Below are 8,436 nucleotides of genomic sequence, written 5' to 3' on the forward strand. Positions count from 1 at the left end.
AATTTAACTTATGTAAAAAATGGTTTTGCACAAATAATGTAATATAATGATATAAAACAGAATGTAAAACAATATTAACCCCAATTAAAAATAAATAGTGTGAAACAAAGTGTAAAGGTGTGTTGTGACAGTGCTGTCAGTGAATGTAGGCCCTGAGATCAGAGATCACTCTCTGGCCTGATCAGAGCTGGAGAGCGGGAGGGGGAGGGGTGAGGAGAGAGAGAGTGGGGGAGGGGAGGCTGAAGGTGCTGGTGAGGAGAGCGCGAGGGGGAGGGGTGAGAGTGGAGAGTGGGGGAGGGGAGGCTGAAGATGCAGTATTTTGAGTTCCTCCAACATGAAGAATAAAGTTGTAGACTCTTGCCGCGGATTTGAAAGCGTGATCGATTAGGAACATGACAGAGCTCCGAACATCACGACGCTTACAGAGACTGAGGGAGCATCACGATCAATGTGCTCGGAGATATGAAGAAACACTATTACTAACCCAGGTAAGACATATTTAACTTTACCTAAACTAGGATGAGTTGTTTTTATAGTCTGGCCTAGCCGTCAGGATCGTTCAGTGACTGATTAGCATTAGTTTAATTAACATTAAGGGTTCTTACATGTGCTTGAAGTAACTTACTTCGATTTGGCAACCATTTTGATTATCAATCAATTATTCTAGTAATTTTTTAAGCATAAGTACCTTCTGAAGTTCGATGATTTGATGCTTTATTGTGTTTTGATATTTTACACAGATTTGTTTTGGTTAGACAAGGCATTGGAACACGTTAACTTACCTAGCTAGAGCCAGTAAGTTAAATCAGATATGAAAAATGTAAGCTATGAGCCGTTTCTGTTCTCATAAGTAACGTTACAATACTGGTCAAAAGTTTTGGTACTGGTCAACAATACTATTTTTAAAGTTTTTTTAAAGAAATCTCTTATTATGTTAATCAAGCCTGCATTCATTTGATCAAAAATACAAAACAAGACACAGTAATATTGTGATGTATTATTACAATTAAAAATAATGGTTTTCTGTTTTAATATACTATATAATATATTTAATATAATATTTCTGTGATGTAAAGCTGAATTTTCTGAAGACTGCATTACTCCAGTCGTCAGTGTCATATGATCCTTCAGAAATCATTCTAATATACTGATTTATTATCAATGTTGGAAACAGATATGCTGCCTAATATTGTTTTCTCATTAACTTAACTTACCTGTGATACTGATCTCAGGAACTTGAGTTTGACACCCCTGTGTTAAATTGATAAACCGTAACAGGCAAGACTTATATTGTTATATTCTACTTTTTAATAAATGATGTTCAAGTTTATGGAAAATGTATCGAAATTTACTGCCCTTTGCAACCCTAGTTGTCAGTCCAGTGTTTTACAGACTGGTTGTTCACGCAGGCATCAGAGAAAGATGGAGGAAGAACGAGGGTACGAGAGCGACATATCCCAGGCCAGACAGAGAGAGCAGAAGGAGATGACCAGGTGATCATTTCAACTGAGTTTCAAAGGTAATATGGTTGTCAGTCCAGTGTTTTACAGACTGGTTGTTCACGCAGGCATCAGAGAAAGATGGAGGAAGAACGAGGGTACGAGAGCGACATATCCCAGGCCAGACAGAGAGAGCAGAAGGAGATGACCAGGTGATCATTTCAACTGAGTTTCAAAGGTAATATGGTTGTCAGTGCAGTGTTTTACAGACTGGTTGTTCACGCAGGCATCAGAGAAAGATAGAGGAAGAACGAGGATGCGAGAGCGACATATCCCAGGCCAGACAGAGAGAGCAGAAGGAGATGACCAGGTGATCATTTCAACTGAGTTTCAAAGGTAATATGGTTGTCAGTGCAGTGTTTTACAGACTGGTTGTTCACGCAGGCATCAGAGAAAGATAGAGGAAGAAAGAGGGTACGAGAGCGACATATCCCAGGCCAGACAGAGAGAGCAGAAGGAGATGACCAGGTGATCATTTCAACTGAGTTTCAAAGGTAATATGGTTGTCAGTGCAGTGTTTTACAGACTGGTTGTTCACGCAGGCATCAGAGAAAGATAGAGGAAGAAAGAGGGTACGAGAGCGACATATCCCAGGCCAGACAGAGAGAGCAGAAGGAGATGACCAGGTGATCATTTCAACTGAGTTTCAAAGGTAATATGGTTGTCAGTGCAGTGTTTTACAGACTGGTTGTTCACGCAGGCATCAGAGAAAGATAGAGGAAGAACGAGGATGCGAGAGCGACATATCCCAGGCCAGACAGAGAGAGCAGAAGGAGATGACCAGGTGATCATTTCAACTGAGTTTCAAAGGTAATATGGTTGTCAGTGCAGTGTTTTACAGACTGGTTGTTCACGCAGGCATCAGAGAAAGATAGAGGAAGAAAGAGGGTACGAGAGCGACATATCCCAGGCCAGACAGAGAGAGCAGAAGGAGATGACCAGGTGATCATTTCAACTGAGTTTCAAAGGTAATATGGTTGTCAGTGCAGTGTTTTACAGACTGGTTGTTCACGCAGGCATCAGAGAAAGATAGAGGAAGAACGAGGGTACGAGAGCGACATATCCCAGGCCAGACAGAGAGAGCAGAAGGAGATGACCAGGTGATCATTTCAACTGAGTTTCAAAGGTAATATGGTTGTCAGTGCAGTGTTTTACAGACTGGTTGTTCACGCAGGCATCAGAGAAAGATAGAGGAAGAACGAGGGTACGAGAGCGACATATCCCAGGCCAGACAGAGAGAGCAGAAGGAGATGACCAGGTGATCATTTCAACTGAGTTTCAAAGGTAATATGGTTGTCAGTGCAGTGTTTTACAGACTGGTTGTTCACGCAGGCATCAGAGAAAGATAGAGGAAGAACGAGGGTACGAGAGCGACATATCCCAGGCCAGACAGAGAGAGCAGAAGGAGATGACCAGGTGATCATTTCAACTGAGTTTCAAAGGTAATATGGTTGTCAGTGCAGTGTTTTACAGACTGGTTGTTCACGCAGGCATCAGAGAAAGATAGAGGAAGAAAGAGGGTACGAGAGCGACATATCCCAGGCCAGACAGAGAGAGCAGAAGGAGATGACCAGGTGATCATTTCAACTGAGTTTCAAAGGTAATATGGTTGTCAGTGCAGTGTTTTACAGACTGGTTGTTCACGCAGGCATCAGAGAAAGATAGAGGAAGAACGAGGGTACGAGAGCGACATATCCCAGGCCAGACAGAGAGAGCAGAAGGAGATGACCAGGTGATCATTTCAACTGAGTTTCAAAGGTAATATGGTTGTCAGTGCAGTGTTTTACAGACTGGTTGTTCACGCAGGCATCAGAGAAAGATAGAGGAAGAAAGAGGGTACGAGAGCGACATATCCCAGGCCAGACAGAGAGAGCAGAAGGAGATGACCAGGTGATCATTTCAACTGAGTTTCAAAGGTAATATGGTTGTCAGTCCAGTGTTTTACAGACTGGTTGTTCACGCAGGCATCAGAGAAAGATAGAGGAAGAAAGAGGGTACGAGAGCGACATATCCCAGGCCAGACAGAGAGAGCAGAAGGAGATGACCAGGTGATCATTTCAACTGAGTTTCAAAGGTAATATGGTTGTCAGTCCAGTGTTTTACAGACTGGTTGTTCACGCAGGCATCAGAGAAAGATAGAGGAAGAACGAGGGTACGAGAGCGACATATCCCAGGCCAGACAGAGAGAGCAGAAGGAGATGACCAGGTGATCATTTCAACTGAGTTTCAAAGGTAATATGGTTGTCAGTCCAGTGTTTTACAGACTGGTTGTTCACGCAGGCATCAGAGAAAGATAGAGGAAGAAAGAGGATGCGAGAGCGACATATCCCAGGCCAGACAGAGAGAGCAGAAGGAGATGACCAGGTGAACACAAATTTACATTCAGTCATTTAGCAGACGTTTTTATCCCAAAGCAACTTACAAATGAGGAAAACAGAAGCAGTTAAATTAACAAAGGAAGAGCAGTATGCAAGTGTTGTAAACAATTCCCAGTTAGCCTAACATTATACACACAGAATTTATTTTTTATGCATAAATAGACAAAGAAAGTTCTGTGCATAGAGTAAGAAAGTGCTAGAACACACACAGGAGACATACAGTAAACCCCTTGTGATGACCGGCCTCTGTCAGAAGCCTTTTTTTTTTTTTTTTTTTTTTTTACAATAGTGCAACTAAAATGGAAATTAATGAAGGAAGATACAGTGAAATAATTAACAAAACTCCTTAATTTAATTGTTTGTTTTATCTCTCTGAAAATATCTGTCTTGGTGATGTAAACACTGTTTTTAACCTTGGCAGTTAGCTGCTTACTCAGGGCTCCAGACTGCGACTAAAACGGTTGCATTTGCGACCAAAAATATTAATTTGTGAGTGAAGTTTTTGCTGAGGTCGCCACTGGCGACTGTATGTGTGTGTGTGTGTGTGTATATATATATATATATATATATAAGTTTGGGAACCCCTTGCAGAATCTGTGAAAATGTGGATAATTTTACCAAAATAAGAGAGATCATACAAAATGCATGTTATTTTTTATTTAGTACTGTCCTGAGTAAGATATTTTCCATAAAAGATGTTTACATATAGTCCACAAGACAAAAAAATAGCTGAAATTATTAAAATAACCACATTCAAAAGTTTGGGAACCCTTGGTTCTTAATACTGTGTGTGGTTACCTGGATGATCTACGACTGTGTTTTTGTTTTGTGATGGTTGTTCGTGAGTCCCTTGTTTGTTCTGAACAGTTAAACTGAGCACTGTTCTTCAGAAAAATCCTCCAGGTCCTGCAGAATCTTCAGTTTTCCAGCATCTTTTGCATATTTGAACCCTTTCCAGCAGTAACTGTATGATTTTGAGATCCACCTTTTCACGCTGAGGATGATTGAGGGACTCAAACACAACAATTAAAAAAGGTTCAAACATTCACTGATGTTCCTGAAGGAAACACGATGCATTAAGAGCCGGGGGGTGAAAACTTTTTGAATTTGAAGATCAAGGTAAATTGTACTTCATTTGTCTTCCAGGAAACATGCAAGTATCTTCTGTCGCGTCAGAAGGGCTGTACTAAATGGAAAAATATGATATTTCAACAAAATAAGAAAAATTTGGACATCTTCATCCTGTTCAAAACTTTTCACCCCCCGGCTCTTAATGCATCGTGTTTCCTTCAGGAGCATCAGTGAATGTTTGAACCTTTTTTAATTGTTGTGTTTGAGTCCCTCAATCATCCTCAGCGTGAAAAGGTGGATCTCAAAATCATACAGTTACTGCTGGAAAGGGTTCAAATATGCAAAAGATGCTGGAAAACTGAAGATTCTGCAGGACCTGGAGGATTTTTCTGAAGAACAGTGCTCAGTTGAACTGTTCAGAACAAACAAGGGACTCATGAACAACCATCACAAAACAAAAAAACAATCGTAGATCATCCAGGTAACCACACACAGTATTAAGAACCAAGGGTTCCCAAACTTTTGAATGTGGTTATTTTAATAATTTCAGCTATTTTTTTTGTCTTGTGGACTATATGTAAACATCTTTTATGGAAAATATCTTACTCAGGACAGCACTAAATAAAAAATAACATGCATTTTGTATGATCTCTCTTATTTTGGTAAAATTATCCACATTTTCACAAATTCTGCAAGGGGTTCCCAAACTTTCTATCCCCACTGTGTATATATATATATATATATATATATATATATATATATATATATATATATATATATATATATATTAGTGTTGTCACGATACTGGAATTTCTAACTTCGATACGATACCTCGAAAAATATCGATATTCGATACCATTTTCGATACCACGGTGAAAAAAACTGCCACAATATTAAGGGGGTAATTTTTTTAATTTAAAGATAAATGTAACAAGTCGAGAACATGCGGTATATTTTACATGAACAAAAAAATGTCTTGAGGTTCTGCATTTGTTGATTTATTAATCTTTTATTAATCTTAGTTAAATGTTAATTGAAACTAACGTTTACTAATACATGTACTAATTAAAATCCAAAGTTCTATTTGTTGGTATTCTCATTTGCTTCATAAGCAAAATATTTCCAGATATAGGGCCCTATGAAATCCCTTTTATTTTTCCCCAAATTCAGTTAAAAAAAATTCTACATTCAATTTTTTCCATTTTAATTTTTCTGGATTCGGTTTTTTTCCGTTTGAATTTTTCTGGACTCTTTTTTTTTTTTATGGTCAAATTAAATGCTATTAATCTAAAAGCATGTCTAATTCATTAAAATCATAAAATTATACAATTTAACATTTAATTTATTAAAAGTGTAACAAAAATGACATGTTTAGGGCCGTATGAAATGTTTTATTTTTTTCTCACCTTATGTTTTATTGTTCCCAAATTCTGTGTTTTAGCATGTCTATTATTTGAATGCATACAAACTATTTTTATTTATTCTTACAGTAGCCTTATGAAATGTGTTTTCCCCCTCAGAAATTCTGTGTTGTGTATTTAAATTGTACTGGATATCAGATGAAGGCATAAAACTATTTTAATTAATTTATATTTGAATTAATGAAAATTAAACATTTACATTTTTGGAAAATGAAGGGGATTTACTATTAAAATTTAAATATTTTGTGATTATTTCTTTAATAAAAATGAACAGTAGTAGTAAGTAGTAGTATTATGTACATTCTACTAAATAATAGTAATATAGCCTATTTCTGGCACACAGTCTTTAATAGGCGAAGTTAAACCGAACGTTTATTTTGACGGGTTGCCGTGAATACTTTTAAAGTTCTGTGTGTGTATGATATGACGCTAGCTTTACTCAAATTAAATGGTAAAATGCTGGTAAAGTGCTTTCAGATCAGTTCTGGAGATATTGTTGATGTATTTATGTCCTCATTGAGACGGCAGACGCTGAAATCACCGCGAGCGCCACATTAGTAAACACAACCGCACGTGCAGCACATTCACACAGAGACGCGCAGAACATGCAGGATTCATATTTAAATCCACTTTTGCAGCTTAATATTTACAGATACTAGTCCATATCGCGATTTGATTTAAGTGTAATGACCTACTTTTGATTAATTCATCCAAACTTTGACAAATTCCGTGCCATTCCGCGTTAAACTGTAACTTCCGTGTTTATGACTGGATTCCGTGCGCGTTCTCCAGTGGTGGAAAGAGTACTGAAAATATATACTCAAGTAAAAGTACCATTACCTTCCAAAAAATGTAGTTTTGAGTAGAGTAAAAGTACTTGTCCAAAAAACTACTTGAGTAAGAGTAAAAGAGTAGCCTATTTAAAAGTACTCATGAGTATTGAGTACTGAGTACTGAGCTGTGGATTCTACCCCCTCAGAATAACTGCTCTACACTGCAATTTATACATGTGCGACCCTGGAGCACAGAACCAGTCTTAAGTCGCTGAGGTATATTTGTAGCAATAGCCAAAAATACATTGTATGGGTAAAAATGTTTTATTCTTTTATGCCAAAAATCATTAGGCCATTAAGTAAAGATCATGTTCCAAGAAGATATTTTGTAAATTTCCTACTGTAAATATCAACTTAATTTTTGATTAGTAATATGCATTGCTAAGAACTTCATTTGGACAACTTTAAAGGAGATTTTCTCAATATTTAGATTTTTTTGCACCCTCAGATTCCAGATTTTCAAATAGTTGTATCTCAGACAAATATTGTCCAATCATAACAAACCATACATCAATGGAAAGATTGTTTATTCAGCTTTGTATAGATGATGTGTAGATCTCAGTTTTGAAAAATTGACACTTATGGTTTTGTGGTCCAGGGTCACCTTTAAAAAACGTTGTACATTCTGGAATTCACATTATCTTGTTTGTCAAAGAATGAAGAATATCTATAATCCAGCAGTTTTGATTGATTTTGACTTCCAACTCTTTAAAACACATCAAAACAGCACGGAAACAGTATTCAGTTGAAGAAAAGATGAAAGTTATTCCCAGTACAATCATCCCCATTTAAATCATAAAGTTTGGAAAATAGATTTAAAATCATGTGTAAGGCCACTGAGAGCATGCTGTTGTTGCACATAAAATATTAATGTTTATAACAGTGCAAATACAAACACCATTAGAAACTCATAGTTCAGCATCACACAGCATGATATGGGTACAAATGAGAGCCCATTTCTCTCCAAAACGGTGCCAGTTTTAGCGTTTTGCAATAAAGGAACAAGAAAAACTAAACTTGATAATTTGTTACAATTTTAACAAATGCACATTGTTCTAGAAGCTTGGCGTCATGTACATTACATGTACATATACATTACTCGAATTGTTATGGCGATAAAACAATTTGTAAGGAAAAAGGCATTAAATAAAGTATTTCTGGGGAATCTTTTTCAAAAGAAAACACAAACGCACGTCTCTTGCTGAGCCGCGGCGGTCTCGGTGAATCAGCAGCA

Source organism: Barbus barbus, assembly GCF_936440315.1.
Source record: "Barbus barbus genome assembly, chromosome: 23".
In the NCBI taxonomy this organism is placed as follows: Eukaryota; Metazoa; Chordata; class Actinopteri; order Cypriniformes; family Cyprinidae; genus Barbus; species Barbus barbus.